This window comes from Canis aureus, chromosome 26 (genome assembly GCF_053574225.1).
Source record: "Canis aureus isolate CA01 chromosome 26, VMU_Caureus_v.1.0, whole genome shotgun sequence".
Lineage (NCBI taxonomy): Eukaryota > Metazoa > Chordata > Mammalia > Carnivora > Canidae > Canis > Canis aureus.
In genome coordinates, this window is record NC_135636.1 from 51,248,137 (window position 1) to 51,265,703 (window position 17,567).

Here is a 17,567-nt window from a genome sequence, read left to right on the forward strand (position 1 = left end):
CGTCTGAGGTGTGAATACAACCGTTTAGCAACAACAAAAGAAGATGGTGGGAGGCGGGAGTGGGTCTGGGCGGTGGGCACAGGACTCAAGCTCACCGGCTCCACGTGGCCACTCTCATGCGTGCTCACTGGGCCCATCCAGCTCCCGTGTGCTGCTGCCCCGGGGAGAGCTGCTGCCACTTTGTAATCATAGCAATTTCAACCAACAGGGATGACTGGTTTTATCTGAGTAGGTCGCTGTGGCGTGGAAATTACCTGCTAGCAGACTCCCCTGTGCTTATCCTAGAAGTGTTTCTTGGTGGCTCCTTAGTGCCCACACTTGCACAGCACACCTTGCAGCCACGTGGAGCAGGCGCCAATGCCCACTGTGTCCGGGCTCAGGTGACACTCGTGTGCCCACTTCTTACAAGGAGCGCCGGACTTGCCGTGCCCCCCTCAAAGAGTGAGGTGTATCTGATGTAGGTTCACTTACTGATGACACTCGAGGAGAGCCGCTGGGTGACATCAGGGGGATTATGGTTTGGGAGACGAGTCTTTGGGAGAACGTTCTTTACTTGTCAGATAAGAACTCAGGGCTGTCAGTGACTGAAGCCGTCTGGTCTAGAAGGAGCCCTTTGGGCTGGATGTTGTCATCACCCGGGGATAAGCGCAATGAAAATCCTGGTACACTTTCTTCCAACGCTGTGGACTGTGTCTACACTCGTTACATGAATCATGAATCTATGCTTGTTCTTGTTTACATTGGCAATAGTGAGCTCACGCTCTCGGGCGTTTCTTGACCAAGGAGCCCTTTCCATGCCTACTGCACGTAATTGTCACGTAACATCCAACATGAGGATCTTAAAATACCCCCTGGATTGTTAAAGAAATATAAAATGATATTCAGGATATCGAAGTGCTAACAAGGATGGTTGACTGTACTTTAATGGTCCGACGATGGGCAATTCATGTAAGATCTGTATGGTTGCACTCGAGATATGTTTCAGTAGTCAGAAATCTTTCCCTGTGCTGCATGACTGTTTACCAAACTCCTACTGTCTCAAATCATGGGGAACGAAGTGCCTTGTAGAAGAATAACATAATTTTATTGGCGGCTCCTTTGAAGTACAACATATGGCGCATGAGATGACCAACTGCATGTTAACCTCACAGCATTTTTACGCAGGGTTTCCCAACCACGGTGTGTGCATCCTGTGAATAAGCCCAGAGCTAGCATGTCAGTTTTTAGGAGTTTGCTGTGTGACCAAGTAGACCATGGTGGCTCAGCCCCAGCACAGCCGGTCCTATATGGGGCACTGTAGTGCCCTAAACTTGGTCCTTAGGGTTCTCACTTGCACAGCAAGGGGAACCATCTAGATCTCCTGCCTCCAAACCTCTTGTAGGACAGGTGGCTCTGAGTAGCATGTGTGTGACTCTCGTGATGCTGGCAAACTTCACCACCAAACACTGATGAAAAGCAGAAGACACAAAAAAGAGGGACAACACAGAATGACTTAGGTGACTGTGTGTCATGTGGGGCTTAGGTAGTGGATAGAATCTTGAAGGTCCATAAAAACTGTGATTTGGTTGTAAAGAACAGAGAAAGAATTTCCTTTAGGGCAATTTTAAGACAAGTGCACATTTTTTTAATTTTGACCCCACGTGTATGTATTTTTTTCCGTTGTGTTGGCAGTGTTGATGTTGATGGTGGTGGCATTAGCGTGTTGGTGATGGTGGTATTGATACTGGTTGCTGTGGTGTTGCTGGCAGTAGTGGCTTTGGTGGTGTCATATTGGCAGTGTTGATATCAATGGTGGTGGTGGTGGTGGTGGTGGTGGTGGTGGTGGTACTGTTGGTATTGGTAGTGGTTAGTGTTAACAGTAGTGTGGGTGTTGGTGGTAGTGATGGTGTTGATTGGGTTGATGCTAGTCTTGGTGGTGGTGTTGGTGGTGGTAATATTGGTATTGGTGGTTAGTGTTGCTGACAATGGTGTTGGTGTGGATGGTGGTGGTGGTGATGGTATTGATTGTGATGTTGGTGTTGGTGGTGATGGCATTGGTGGTGGGTGTCAATGTGGTGGCGGTGGTGGTATTAGTATTGGTGGTAGTGTTGCCAACAGTGGTGTTGGTAGTAGTGGTGTTGATGGTATTTGTGTCAATGGTAGTGTTAGTGGTGGGTAGTGGTGGTGGTGGTGGTGCTGATTGGGTTGATGGTAGTGGTGGTTGTGGTATCGGTGGTGGTGGTATTAATGGTGGTGATGGTATTGATTGTGATGTTGGTGTTGGTGGTAATGGTGGTGGTGGTGATGGTGTTGATGGTAATTAGCGTTGCTGACAGTGGTGTTGATAGTGGTGGTATTGATGGTGTTGATGGTGTTGAGGACGGTGTTGGTATTGGTGGTTAGTGTTGGTATTGATGGGCCTCTTTGTGAGTTCTTGCCTTCCCAGTGGAAGGCTCTGTAGAGAGATGGCTACCTACCGAAGCATCACTGGGACTGGAGATGCCGAGGCAAAGAGGTGAGACAAGATGCCTGTCCTCGTGCAGCTCACCCGCCATCTGAGCAGCGCAGGCGCATGATGACCAAGTCAACACCCAGTGATGATATCAGAAAGCAAGTAGTGCTGTGGACACAGTAAAAATAGTAAACATAGATCAGCGGAGAGCTGGGCTCCTTTAAACTGAGTGACAGGACAGGTGACTGAGGCACAGGGACAAGCGAAGCAGCTGGAGGCTGCATCGGGACCACGTCCATGCTGAGTGCAGGGGCAGGAAGGCACGGGGCTCTGGTGGACGGGTGTGGAGCGTCATGTCTGGCGTGGAGCGGCCACAGTCACCCGCCAGGGGGTCATCCAGTGGCTTGGATTCAGCCCTGTGTGGGGGGCCCTGCAGGAGGAATGAAGTATGTGAATTCACCTCGGGACTCAAGCAAATCACTCAAACCCACGTGCTTTTAGCTCAGACGCTTTCCTGGAAATCCAGCAGAGCGGATCTTTCCCTCTCTGGACCTCTTTCTGGAAGAAGCTGAAGGTGAGTCCGCTCCGGACCAGCCGCACACCTTCAGCGTGGACCTTCCAGCGCCCACGGTCCACAAGACGGGCCGCGCTCAGTTTAGGGTCTGTCTTCCCCACTCCCGCCTGATACTCAGAAGTAACCCCGTGGTTCTCCGCATTTTTCTGCCTCTCACAGAGCAATCTTCCCTTCTGTGGCTCGTTGCCTCTGTTGCCCATAAAAATATATTTTGGAAAAACAAGCTGCATATTGAGTGCTGCTGAGCTGCCGTAGGAAAGGCCTTGGTGGCCACAGCCCTGCGCGCCACGTCACCGGTTCTCCTTCATGACGGCAGAGGTGTGGCCGGAGCAGATGGCACGGAGCACCTTTGTGCCTCCCTGCGAGCGGTGCTCCCACAGGTGGCATCACGGTGTGGAGGCTGCGTCCCCACCCCGTCCACGGAGAGGCTGGTGGTCTAGCAGGTTCTGCTGGTCCTCCCTTCCCCCATAAGCCCAGTCCTCACCCAGTCTCGTTGGGTGTCAACTCTCTGGCCAGAGTCATGGCCCCTCCCACCCCACCCCCTCCAGGGAGAGAGCGGATCCTGCATGTGTCCTGCAAGGAGGGAAAGCAGAGAAGCCCAGCGGGTGGGCTCTGGAGGCAGAGGCGGCCCTGCCAACCCTGCTCTGGGGCCTCTGTGGTGCCCGGGCTCTCCCCCGAAACAAGACCTAAAAACCAGCAAAGTGAGACCCCAGGTTCTTGTTGCTGAGAATGTGCACCCGCTAAATTCCCCGCGTGAAACACAGGGTGGGAGGGAAGCGTGCATCTGGCTGAGCTCATCGCCCACAGCCACGGAGGAGCCTGTCAGAGGTGTCAGTGAGGCCCGCCGTGGCGGGAAAGTCCCCACGGACTCTGCGCACCAGCCCCCAGGGGCCCCAGAGCCGCCCTCCCAGCTCCCGATTGTTTAAAACATTATTACTTATGTTCATCCTGAAAGTTTAGAGATTTGCATAAAATGCTGCCTTCATCTTCCTTGTTTTTTTTTCTAAACTTGATAACGAAATCTCCGTCTCTGCCCTCACATGCTGTGTGCAAATCACTAAAATCTATAAACCTTGAATAGATTTAGAAAATCATATGCTGCTATGAAAGAAACCCATAAATGAGTCTTTGTATTTGAAGTTCTGTCATTTAACAAATGCATTGTTATCCATTATCCCTTCAATACTTAATAAACAGCTCGTAATGAAATACAGAGGGGCACGATGGGAAGGGCTTTCTTCCCTTCCTTTTTTTCAAAAACAGCTATTTCCTTGCAGGTAGTAATTTTGTTTTAAGAAGAGCGATGTTTAGCACCAGGCCTTTTAATAAAGTATGTGTGAGAGAATAATTCTCCTAAAACATTCTGTATCTACAGAAATCTATATGTGGGAGAACTTGAATTATTCTCTAATAGATTTTATTACATAGCAGTTAAGAATTTGTCTAAGAGACATCTAGTCAGAGGCATCTATCTTGGCTAACGAGGCGCGGGAGAGAAAGGAACTTACTGGAAACTGGTGTCATTCCCTACTCGGGAGAATTCTTTGCCTGCTCCGGGCTGCCCTTTCCTTCTGGAGGATCGAGCGCTCCAGGCCGCCGATTGCTGGAGCATGGGGCGTGTGCGCACACCGAACACGATAAGCCGCAAATAAGGGAATCAGCACGTGTTGGCTGAATCCACACTTTCTGGGGGTGTGCTGGCTGCCAGTGCGGAGTCTGCCCCGGGGAGACCGAGGCACCCAGAGGCCTGTCCTCAGGGAGCCCACCTGAACGGCAGGACCAGCAGGCAGAGCCTCGGTCTCAGGAGCCAAGGGTGGAGGCCCAGGTAGGGGCACACCTGCTATGTTAATAAATTAACACCCGCGTGGAGCGTCTGTTAGGAAACTGATGGAAGGTGAGAGGGGACGCGAGGGAGCCAGAGGCGGAGAGCGGGAGAGGGAGGGACACCCCCAGACCCCTGCGGCGTGGGCGAGAGCCACGGCAGGATTCTCGCCCAGTATTCATCGTGAAATCTTTCGGACTTACAAAAGAGCTGGGCGTGGAACACCTGGACACCCCCGTGTAAATCCTGCCCTTCATGTGCTGCCGCGCGTGCTCCGTCCCACGCCCACCCCTACATCACCGTCCTTGTCCCGGTTCCAGAACGGCAGTGGGGGTGCCAGCTGGCTGCACCCGGACACCCCAGCAGGATTTGCTGACATTTTTGAGGCAGACGGTCACAGAGAGAAAAACACACACGTTCTAAGTTCAACAAACACATACACGTGCGCAACCAAAACTCCTATCAAGGCACAGAACATTCCAGAAAGTCCTCTTGTGCCCTGGTCAGCGCTCCCCACACACCTGGCCCCAGAGGCAGGTGCTGCTCTGACGTCTCTGAGTTGCCCGCCTGTGTGCGTCCGCCCGCAGCGCACCTGTCCGGGCTGTACCGCGGCTTCGGTTTGGGTTTGGGTTTGGGTTTTGCCGCCCACCAGACGGCGGCGCTGCCCGCGTGCGGCTGTTACGAATGAAGCCATCGCAACCACCTGTAAACGCCCCGCCGGGGCAGGTGTTCCCGCTTCTCCTTGGTGACCGCTCTCGGCCGCGGTCCCTTCATCTGGCATCAGAGCGGCGGCCCCGGCGCCTACCGTCCGCGCAGTGCCCCCCGCCCGTGTCAGGTGTCTCCGTGGACCGCGTGTTCGGGTCCCGCCTGATGTTCGTCTGTGTTTTCTGTTCCTGCCCTGGAAGGGGAACGTGTGTGGTCCCTCCAGGTTTATTATTGACGCAGTTGGAGTCGGATCTCCCCCTTGATGTTTGTGGTTTTGTCTCCCTTTGTGACCTCTCTCTCTCTCTCTCTCTCTCTCTCTCTCATCTTTCTTTTTATTTCAATTGATGCCTTTTTTTTTCTTTTAGAATTTTGAGTTATTTATTGGAGTCTTACTTCTGCCCTTTAAGTTAGTTTAGGGTTGTTGTAGGGATTGCGGTGGACACCACAGCCCACTTGAGGCTTCATTCGGGGAGAAGCCGAGGCAGAGCCGTGGGAGGGCGGGCGGCGGGGGCCAGCCCGTCTGCAGTGCAGCGAAGGAGGATGTTCAGAGTGTCTGGCACGGGCGACCACAAACGTACGCTCACGCTCTCCTTACCGTGTAAATATCGATGCTTTAATAATTGATTGTAAGCAAACTCAGGGGATGGCATGGCTCCAGTTTTTATTACCTCTTTGAAGATAATTCAATTTAATAACTGCTGGATTTCTAAATCCCCTTACTATTTATAGTAAGCATTGAGTGTTAAGATCAACTCCCGAGAACCAAACAGCCACGGTGGGTCTCGTCACCTGCCCCCCCTCTGCAGGTGAGTCGAGGACGGTCACAGGAGGACCATCCCAAAAATGGACATGGTTTTTTGACCCAGGATCAGTGGAAACTCTGTCCTACTGGCTCTGTCTCCCCTGTGAGGAGGAATTAAGCTGAGTGAGGGCCCCAGGGCTGTCTGGTCCTCAGGAGGAGCCTCCTCCAGGGTGTGCATGGAATCCTGTGGGCCGGGAGCCTGGGGCAGAAGAGGTGGACGTGTGGTTGAGCGAGGATCCGACTCGGAGCCAAGTGTCGGGCTGTGCAGGGAAGGTTTCTCAGCCCACCCTGTGTGGCTGGAGGGTGCCTGGCTGGAGGGCAGCCTGCCGTCCCACAGGCCTGCATGTGCAGGGACCCCATGGGGGCAGTGGTTTGGAGTGAGGCCCCAGGGCCAGACGCCTCTGATTGATCCTGGTTCCCCCAACACCTCCAAGCCTCATGTGCTCATCCCCAGATTGGGCAGGGGGGACAGATCTGTGTCTGGGAGGGTCAGTGGGGTCATGCACCCAAAGCTCTTAGAAGAGCACCAGCCCATCCCAAGTGTCACGGAGTCATCACTGGGCCATTATAACTATTATTATTAATTTTATGATGGCTCTTGTTGCCGTGACAATGGCCCTCAGTGTGAGGACCACCGCTTTCCTGTTGGGAGCCACCGGGGTGTCCTCCTCGGATGTGGGGTCGCCCGGCTGTGCATGGCCTCCTCTGGCCTCAGCATGGGGGGAGCGGTCAGTCGTTCATCTATATTACCGCCGGGTTTGTCAGGTAATGAAGACAGCACGGGCTGCGCTGGGAAATGGAAATGAAATTTTTAATAGCATCTCCAGCAGTGACGAAGAAAGGAGGGCACAGGAAGCCCCAGCTCAGCGGCCACAGATTACAGAGTTGTTACTCACACTTGCCTTTGGAGGCACGAAGTGCATTAAGATGCTGCCTTGGGAGTGAGCTCACACTCAGGACTCGCTTGTGAAAACCGCACATTGTCCGAGCCGAGGGCAGTGCACACACGCTGCCCGACAGGGTCAGGGCCCGCCCCGCCCGAGCATCAGGTGCCGCCTCAGACCACGACCCAGCTCACCCCCAAGGGATGTGCGGCCTGTGTGAGCTTGTGAAGGAGAGAAAGTTAGAATGAGAGGAGACCAGTGGCTGCAGTTGTATTTGTGTTCTTGCCCCTGGAGGTGTTCGGAGGCCCAGATGGCGGGAGCTCCTGCAGCCGCCTGCCGTGGGCAGGTGTTGTGATGAGATGTGACCCTGGTTGCCAGGGTGACCGCTGGATGGGTCGCCATAGGGTGAGTGGGAGCAGTTCCTACAAATGTTCGTGGTTCGTCTCTGTGAGCTGTGTTGAGTCTGTTGGCCAGTCGAGCGCCTGTCCTTCGGCCCCGTGACCCGGGATCCCCAGAGAGCCTGGGTGCAGGAGGCTCACTGGGAGTTTCAGGCCCCTCGTGGGCACAGGCAGGTGTTCCTATGATCCCTCTTGCCACAGAGTCAGGAAATGCAAACTCATTATGTTTGAAGATCTGGAACGGTTACCGCTCTGCAGCAATCCACCGAGCGTGACTCTCCAGGAAACTAATGCACTCAGGGAAGAAAGAACTTTCTTCTCCCGTAGATAGCAGATGATCTCCATTTTTTGTAGAGCCCTAGACTGGTCATACCTGGTCACGCTTGGAGCAAGAGGAAAGCCCGAGTGGGGAGGCGGCACCACATTCCAGCATCCTCACTCGAGCTGCTTCTCTGTATTGGATGCTAAAGCTCCAAAGTTTCAGGGTCAATGACTCCTTCCCCCAAAAAATAAATAAATAAATAACTCCGTCCTTCCCGTGAGCAGCTGAGCGTAATTTGGACACTGTTTGGCCTCTCTGCAGAAGAGCTGATGCAGCTGGATGGAGGAGGAGGACCCAGGGAAACTGAGAGAAACAGAGTGTGGCCCCTAGGAAATGCCCCTGGTTATTGCTACTTACCTGGCTCCCTGTTCAGGGCGTTGAGACTCAAGAATGATTTTATTAGGTGAGCGGTGCAGTCAGGAAGAGCCGTGGTCCAGACGTCAGGAGCCTCCTTCAGCCTGCTGACCCCACTACTTCTGAGGGCACCTGTCTCCACGACCTGGAGACGCCACTCTGGTTGCCCGACTTGGGAGGGGCTCAGTAGTGGGTGGAGGAGCGTGTTCCAGAAAGTGTGCCGCGCCGTGTGGACTAACGGGGTTCCAGGGTACTTGTGGGGATAACCAGAGTCCACCTGTCGCTGTCACCACCATCGTTAGGGAGCCAGAGGGGAACGCAGCTAGACCCCACTAATGAAGCTTCTCTGTTCTCTTCTTCCTAGGTAAGTGATCCCGCCGCCGAGCTGGACGCGCGTGCCCGTGACACACCCGCCTGCCTGCGAGAACGTGTCTCCGCTCCCCTGGTTTCCCCGGGGTGCTGAGCAGAGGGCCCGTGTGAACTGGGAGGATTGGTGAGCGCATCCGCCGCTCCAGCCGCGTGCGAGCGACACTGGTCACACCTCGGGGTCTGTGATGCGCCGCTAACGTGCACGTGAGGAAGGGGCGGAGATGAGGTGGCCAAGCAGCGAACCAGTTTCTCTCTAATTTGAGAAACCAGCATAGAAAACAGTTAACCTCGGGGGCGCCTGGGTGGCTCGGGCGGTTGAGCCTCTGGCTCTCGGTTTCCACTCAGGTCGTGATCTCAGGGTCGTGGGATCGAGCCCCACGTCGGGCTCGGCGCTCAGAGGAGAGTCTGCTTGGGATTCTCTCCCCCTCTCCCCCTGCACCCTGCACTCATGTGCTCTCTCTCTCTCTCAAATACATAAATCTTAAAAAGGAAGAAGGTGGTTAGACTCCACGGGGATGCGATCCGCAAGGCCCAGGTGATGCAGAGCACAGGATTCCCGCGTGAGCTTCAGGCCTAGCAGCCTGGTGGTGGTCGGTCTGTCCATCTTGTTGCGTGTGACCTGAGAGCACAGACACTTGCCGGGAGTCCGTTTCCTGCTTCTCCGGAGTGTCCGCAGGTTGGCTCTTTTGAGGCTAAGGTGGTTCTTTTGGTTTGTGGCAACCAGTTCAGAGGTGTTTTCAGGTTTTTTTAAAAAAATTAACAATAAGTCGCTAATGGTCTGTCCTGCTCACTGGGAGGCAGCGTTAGGTACACGTACATCGGCGTGATCAGGAGATGCAGCGGCTGACCTGAGCTGTGCAGGGAAGTCCTGCCCCGGCCCTGAGTGGCGGACCTGTCCCTCCCCTGAGCTCATCTGGAACCGTACCCGTGCTGCTCTTCCACAAAGAGAACAGCAACGCTGAGCCGTGAGCTCTCCCAGGCCGGCCGTGCCGTGTGTTCGTACACTCCCACCTCGTGTCGCGTTGGGTCGGACGTGGGGGGAGCTCAGGAAACCAAGGGATGCCGGGAGCCAGGGTGATGGTCGTCCCTGCCTGAGCGCGCCCGGCCCGCCTGCTGGGGGGGCTCCCCGAGCGCTACAGGGAGCCCCTCCCCCTTGGCGTGAGCTTCCCGGTGTCCGGGGAGTGGAGGGAAGTGGGACATCAGGAGAGAGAAGCCGTCCTCCTCCTGTGTCGTCCCTGGTGGCAGCTACTGTGGTCAGGAGACCAGCAATACCCCCGTCCGTACCGGCGGGTCCTAGCGGACGACAGTCCCAATGTGCTGAGACAAAACACCCGGAAGGTTCTGTGTGGTTGTTTGGCCAATTCACTTATTAAGACAGTGGGGTGACGTTGAAGTTAAACTCACGGACTTCCTCTAGGCCGCAGATGATTTGGCCTCGGGAAAATTCTCAGTGGCCGGGCGGGACCCAGGGAGAAGGCAGCCGGGAACAGCGTGGGCGGTACGTGCCCCGGGGAGCGCGGGGGAGGACGGGGCAGTCGTGTTGCATGAGCCCGGGCAGCCAGACCCCCGGGGTGTTCGCTCTGCGTGGAGGAACCGGGTCAGGAAACGGGGCGCGCCGTGGGGCGGAGGCCCTCTGGGGAGAAGCAGCGGCTCGCCGCGGCCTGGGGGGGTGGGCATCGCTCTGCGTGGTCTCGGAGCGTGGCGAGGCGGCCCCAGTGCACACACCCGATTGTGAACGTGAGGGACTGTCTTTTAAAACGACCAAGGAAATAGGGGAAAAGGTCACAAGATAAAGACTGGTTTCCCTAAAAGGGAACCCAAACCCTCCTTTGGAAACGCAGCCGGGTTGTCTTTGTGGGTTCGAGGGAGCGTGAAGGGGGGCGTGTTCTGCAGGTTCTGGGTCGGGCGGGGGGAGCCGGCCTCGCCCTGACTCCGGCGTCTGCAGGAGGACTTGGGTCACAGGCCATGTGAGGACGCAGGTCAGAGTCCCCTTGAGTCCCAGGCCCGCCTCTGGCCGGAGGATGCCGATCCAGGGGTGGAAGTAACCACGTTGTGAGCGAATTGGCCGACCTTCCGTGTCATCGGCCTCATGGTGCCCAGCCCGGCAGGTGAGTCTGTGGGTAAAATGCGCGGCGCTCCCCGTTCGCTGTGAGGAGGGCCACTTAGCCCCACACGGAACTGTGTGTCTTTGGCAAGAGACTTTCCCTGGACGTGCCCCTTCCTTGCTCGCTGCTCCGCTCCGGGCCGGGTCCTCTGGCTCAGTGTGGCCGCAGCGAGGGCCGCTCCTTTTGTCCTCCCTCGGATCAGGGCACCGCCGCCTCTGGGACGGGGACCTCACTACTGACAGGTGTCCTCAGGGCTCTCAAGTCCCTGGGCTCGGCGTTCGATGCCCCAGGCGGCGCCCCGCACGCGGCGCTGCAGAACACCCACTGCTCCGTGGGGTCACTCCGTGGCTGGACACCGGTGGGGCCAGGACACGTGACCCTCCTGGGACACCCAGGCCTTCATTCGTCCCGAGCCCGGCTTGGTCTGGGGTTCAGGAGGCCAGGTCGGCCTTTCGGAATCCAGTTGTAGAGCCGTGTTTCCAGCTTCACCTCTAGAGACGTGTTTGCTGCTGAAATGAGGCTCAGCATCGGTGAGTCCGCGGGAGGACTTCCGCCCCCGGGCTGTTTGGCAGCACCCGTAGCTCAGGGGCTCCCGGCCGGGGTGGCCCACGCCCAGGAGGTGTTGGGCAGTGTCTGGAGGCATTTTGGTTGTCGCCACGCCCCGGGGGGAGGCATCCACTGGCGTCTGCAGGGGACAGTCAGGGGCGTGGCTAGACGTCGCATGGGACAGCCCCCAACGCAGACACGTCCTGCCCCAGGCATCACCGGGGGCCAAGGTTGAGAGACCCTGACGTCACCAGTGACCAGAATGTCAAAAGAATTAACGTTAACACCACAGGAACATTAATTTAAGGCATATTAACGCGACAGTTGAAACAGATGGTGTGCAAAGGGGATGCGCCATGTCATTCTCGAGCCTGTGAGGTCCGCGGGGTGCTTACGCCCCCCTTGTAGATGGGGACAGAGCCCCGAGGAGCCGGGCAGCGGCCAGGCCTACAGCGCGTCGCCGACAAAGCCGCCTGGAGCCGCCCCTGCAGCAGCGCCGTGTCCTCGGCCGTGCTGTCCACTCAGCAGGGGTCGGGCCGTGGGGCCTCCCCGCCGCCAACACTCGTGGAGCCAAACCCCAGGCCCCAGGCCCCCGCCCGGTACCTGGCCTCCCTGCGTGCCTGCCGCATCCTTGCCACGTGCCAGTCTGACCGATGACCTAATTGGTGCCAGAAACACGGTCACAGCGATTCTTTCCCCGCAGCTCTGCGTGGCGACGTTCACCTCGATCTGGGCCCCGAGTCCGGGGGAAGGAGGCGCACGCCCCCCTCGTCCCCACACACCTGCTCATCGCTTTCCCGGCTCCACCCCGAGGGCTTGACTTAGAAGAAGTGTCTGGTTTGATGGGGGGAAGAAAAGACGAAACCACAAAGTGGGCGTACGAAGCACCGCGCGCGGGGAAGGTGTTCCTCTTCCAGGCACAGCTCAGCACCCCCGCCTTCACTGTTGAACATTTGGCTGAAGATACAGGGCTTGAGGCTATTTTTCTTGCAGAAATTGTTTTTGATTCCACTTCTGCTTTCATTCACGGCTTGGAAGGAAGGCCTGGGATGTGAGGTGTGCGGGGCGTGCCAGCGGCTGCCGCAGGTGGGGGTGAAATGCGAGGGGAAGGCAGACAGGGCTGGGCAGGGCCAGGGGCAGGGGGAGGGCAGGGCCAGGGCCAGGGCCAGGGCTAGGGCCAGGGCAGGGGCAAGGCCAGGGGCAGGGCAGGGGCAGGAGCAGGGCAGGAGCAGGGCAGGGCCAGGGGCAGGGCAGGGGCAGGGCAGGGGCAAGGGCAAGATCAGGGGCAGGGCAGGGGCAGGGCAGGGGCAGGGCAGGGGCAAGGGCAAGATCAGGGGCAGGGCCAGGGCCAGGGGCACGGCAGGGGCAAGGGCAGGGGCAGGGCCAGGAGCAGGGGCAGGGCAGGGGCAGGAGCAGGGCAGGGGCAGGGGCAGGAGCAGGACAGGGGCAGGAGCAGGGCCAGGGCAGTGGCAGGAGCAGGGGTAGGGCCAGGGGCAGGCCAGGGGCAGGAGCAGGGCAGGGCCAGGGGCAGGGCAGGGGCAAGGGCAGAGGCATGGCCAGGGGCAGGGGCAGGGCCAGGGGCAGGAGCAGGGCCAAGGGCAGGGCAGTGCCAGGGGCAGGGGCAGGGGCAGGGGCAGGAGCAGGGCAGGGGTAAGGGCAGGGGCGGGGCAGGGCCAGGGCCAAGGCCAGGGCCGCCGTCGGGACTGTTACCGGGCTGCCTGGGGCAGGGAGGCTCTAAGTCGGTCCCCCCGGCTCGCCGGGGGTGCGTTGTCCCCGCACACAGGGTAGCGGCTCTGGGATCCCGTACGCCATCCGGGAGGCAAGTGTATTGAAGAAGTAATTCGGTATTTGTGTGCCTTGCGGCCCGAGCACGTGCGCTCGCCCACAGGTTTGGGGCAGGGAGGGCAGCCTCGCATGTGGCCAGGCCTGTGGTCTGCAGAAGGCCCCGGGGGGTCCAGGTGAGGATGCCCGTCCGCCAGCCCCTCAGCCCGCGGGGAGCTGCTCTTCTCAGTGGGGGGACCTGCTGCAGGGCGGCTGTGCGTCCCGGGGCCTTCGGGTCACCCAGAGAGCGGGCCAGCCACGCGGACGCAAGGCCACGGCCCGACTCGGTGGCCCGCCACCACCCGTTCCCCCCCCCACACTGCGGCTTTAGTGACCCGCACCCCGCTTTCAGGGCGTTGGCTTTTCTCGTTTGGCCGGGTGAGTTCGCAACATGTTGTGTGAGTTTTTCAGTAGAATATAGTTTCTTAAGTCAGATGCAACAACTAAAAATAAATATATGTACACACACATACACAGACATTTATAAATACAGGCATTTTCTCCAAAGGTAATTTTTCTAAAAGCCAGAATAGCTTTTGGGACCACATCTAATTAGGAGATTGTAGAACAACGCAGAGCCATCTTGATTATAATAACCGTCTTCAGATAATGCGGTGTTAAATTAGCTCACTCAACATCTATTTTGTAAGTAGATTTGGTTTATTTTAGTTCTTATTTGAAGCCAGGAATCCAAATGGAGGCGAAGGGTTTCAGCGAGCGAGCGTGTGAGACCAAGGGGAAGGCGCCCGCGGGGCCGGGCCTGGCGGCTCCTCCACCAAGCTCCGTGCTTCTCGGGAGGAAGTTTGAAGAAGAGGCGCCGTCGGTGCGGGCAGGGCTCGCTCGGCCTCAGAGACGAGCTTCCACGCGAAGGAAAGCAAGTGGCGGACGCTCAACACCGGCGGCGCGCCCTGCACGCGTGCGAGCGCGGCCCTCAAGTTGCCAAGGTCGACGACAACAAGGGGAAACCGGAGGCCCGCCCTCACCTGTTGGAAGCTGGTCCGACGGGCCTCGCGCTGGCGGGTGGCTGAGGACGGGTGGCACAGTAGTTACTGCTGATTAAGGAGCCACTGCGTCTTGAAGACGCGGCTCCGGCGTTCAGTTAATCTTCCAAAGCCGACACCGGAGCGTTCTCTAAAGTGATTGCTCCTAAAATGCTTTTCGGCCCCCCTCACCCTCTGCATCTCCTTCTGATGACCTACTAGGGGCCTCCGCTCCCCGCCCTCGCGGAACTGGGTCACGCGGGGAGGCGGGCGTCGTGATGTATGTTCCCGTAGCCTCAGCCACTTAACCTGCCGCTCCGCCGGGCCGGAGACGACAGGAAGCTGATTATTCACAGCGCAAGCAGGCGGCGGCTGGGGCAGAGGATGGTCAATTTAAACGATCGGGGCTCGTTTCTCCCTGTGTTTGAGAATCTCTGTGGCAGGCCTGGCGGAAAAAACCCACCCACCGGGTCTTCGGAGTTCACACACTCACTCACGCACGCACGCACAGCCCAGCTGCCACCGAGGGGACGTGCGACAGCGGAGATCTGACGATCGTAGATCGGCGACAGCCTCGGACACCCAGCTACCCGGGTGCGGCGCCGAGCCAGGCCCTGATTAGGACTGTGCCATCGCTCGGGGACCGCGGGGCCTGATGACAAACCCAGGGTCGGCGGAAACGAGACTTTTTTTTTTTTTTTCCGATGCAAACACACGAGGGAACGAGTCTATTTCAATGCAGACGAAGGGTGCCTTGGTGAACGTGCAGCTTCCCAGCGCACCCGCGTGGCAGCTCTCAAGGGCATAAGAAGAGAACTCACTCTCCGTAGGCATCCTATCAGGAATGGGGAAATTTTGCAGGTACTTACCCTGCAGTATATCCGTGAGGGGGGGAAAAATAAAATTGAGTTGCACAGCTAGCGTGTTGGAGGGCTTCACAGTCAAGGCATGGAAGTAGAGGGTAGCGGAGGAACAGAAGGAAGGGTGAGGTGTCCTGTAGGCTGGGTCCCCGGATGTGGATTTGTAGGCTCTGCCTCGGAAAACGGCAGCGTGTGGTGTAGACCCGGGCTGGGTATGGGGTCTCTGCACCCCGAGGCGATTCCAGCACCTGCCCACCCGCCAGCCGCAGCCCAGCTCCACAATAACCCTGGAGGCGGAAACTTCCAGCTCAGTCGCTGACACCTGCCGCTGCCTCCCGCCTCGCCCTCCCGAGCACACAGGTTGCGCACACTGTGGTTCGTAATCCCCCGGACGGTCCAGTGACCACGACAGATATCCAATCCCATGGCGGAGATGGGGCCGGCCACCCCCTGCGCCCCCGCACCAGGCAGCAGGACGCCCCCCGTCCCTGCGGGGGGAAGTCACCGGCCCACCTGGCAGGCCAGCGCATTCAGATAATAAACGTGCACCGTCGCCCGCCTTGGACGGCAGTGACGCCCCACGTCCGTGCCAACCCCCTGAACCAGGCCTCGTGCCTTCGCTCACAGTCCCCCAGGGGCGATCGGGGCCCCGCGGAATGCACGGCCGCGGCCCGTCCAGGAGCACACCCCATGCGCCAAGCACGCCGCGCCCGGAGATGTCCTTCTGCTAAACACCCCTCAAAAGAAGCACCCGAGAGTATAGACGCCGGCAGATTCCAAATCACTAAATTTCTGGGTTGAAGATCTTTCTGATCAGATTTTCAAACAACTTTAAATGAATAACACTCCACTGAAAAACACACACAAAGCTATACAGGCTTCAATAAGGAAATTTCAAACGCTGAATATAGATGCAGCTGATATTTACAATGATTTCCAAATGATGTTAACCCAGCCATTAGCGCAGTTTACAATTGATTTTAATGAGAACCTTCACCATATGGAAAAATCCCCCCGCCCCCTCTCTCTCTCTCTCCCTCCTTTCTTACCCCTAAAATACGACGCTCGCTCCGTTAACATCCTGAGATACCAGCTGCGTGCGAAAATCTCGCTATCAGCATCTGGGAAGGGTAACATGATGTCCTTACCTCTGAAGTGCGAGATGTGATGCTGCGGTGGGGGGCGGGGCCCGGCCCTTCCCCTTCCCCATCCCCTTCCCCATCCCCTTCCCCATCTCCTTCCCCATCTCCTTCCCCATCTCCTTCCCCATCTCCTTCCCCATCTCCTTCCCCTTCCCCATCCTCTTCCCCTTCCCCCATCCCCTTCCCCTTCCCCATCTCCTTCCACATCCCCTTCCCCTTCCCCATCTCCTTCCACATCCCCTTCCCCTTCCCCATCTCCTTCCCCATCTCTTTCCCCTTCCTCATCCTCTTCCCCTTCCCCATCCCCATCTCCTTCCCCATCTCCTTCCCCTTCCCCTTCCCCATCCCCTTCCCCAACCCATTCCCCTTCCCCATCTCCTTCCCCTTCCCCATCCCCATCTCCTTCACCTTCCCCTTCCCCATCCCCATATCCTTCCCCTTCCTCATCTCCTTCCCCATCTCCTTCCCCATCTCCTTCCCCATCCCCATCTCCTTCCTCATCCCCATCCCCATCTCCTTCCCCATCCCCTTCCCCATCTCCTTCACCATCCGCATCCCCATCTCCTTCCCCATCCCCATCCCCATCCCCATCTCCTTCCCCATCCCCATCCCCATCTCCTTCCCCATCCCCATCCCCATCCCCTTCCCCTTCCCCTTCCCCATCCCCTTCCCCATCTCCTTCCCCATCTCCTTCCCCATCCCTTTCCCCTTCCCCTTCCCCATCCCCATCTCCTTCCCCATCTCCTTCCCCATCTCCTTCCCCATCTCCTTCCCCATCCCCATCTCCTTCCCCATCTCCTTCCCCTTCCCCATCTCCTTCCCCATCCCCATCTCCTTCCCCTTCCCCTTCCCCATCCCCTTCCCCATCCCCTTCCCCAACCCATTCCCCTTCCCCATCCTCTTCCCCTTCCCCATCCCCTTCCCCATCCCCATCTCCTTCCTCATCTCCTTCCCCATCTCCTTCCCCATCCCCATCCCCTTCCCCTTCCCCATCCCACCACCCCCTCCTTCCTGGCCCCGGTACCCCCTGCACCCTGCTGTCCCCCCTCCTGCCTTCCTGGCCCCTGGTGCCTGTCACTCACATCTCCCCTTAAAGCCAACCTCAATAGCCACCTCCTCCAGGAAGCCACAGGTGATTATAGTTCCCTTCCCCGCACATATAGCTGAATCTCAGGTCAGCCTCCGTGCCTCCCTCATGTGTCACTTGAATCACAGCAACTGCCGTGCGGCCCCCTGCACGAATCTTCCCTCCGTGCGGCTTCCTCCAGGCAGGAGGCAGAGCCTGGGAGCTGGTCTGCGGCCGGGGGGCAGCACTGGTGGGCGTCTGTGAGGACGGCTGCCCCACCCCGCTCACCCCTCTGCCCCCGGCTCCACCCGCCTCCATCCGAGCAGGGGCAAGGGCATTAACTGAGTGACCAGATTTTTACTGAGGCCGCGTCTTCACGGGGCCTG

The 17,567-nt window shown here is 57.9% G+C and overlaps 1 protein-coding gene across 4 annotated transcripts in view; it reads left to right on the forward strand.

Annotated features, from left to right (window-relative positions):
• The window catches only part of CDH4 (cadherin 4), a 508,943-nt gene that overhangs the window by 184,927 nt on the left and 306,449 nt on the right, over positions 1 to 17,567 (forward strand). For 2 of the 4 annotated variants that reach the window (XM_077873793.1, XM_077873792.1), the window contains exon 2: positions 8,657 to 8,785. The exons of the other annotated variants lie outside the window; for them this stretch is intronic. The gene's annotated coding sequence lies outside the window, so the exon portion shown is untranslated. The remainder of the gene's footprint in view (positions 1 to 8,656; positions 8,786 to 17,567) is intronic. 4 annotated transcript variants of the gene reach the window in all.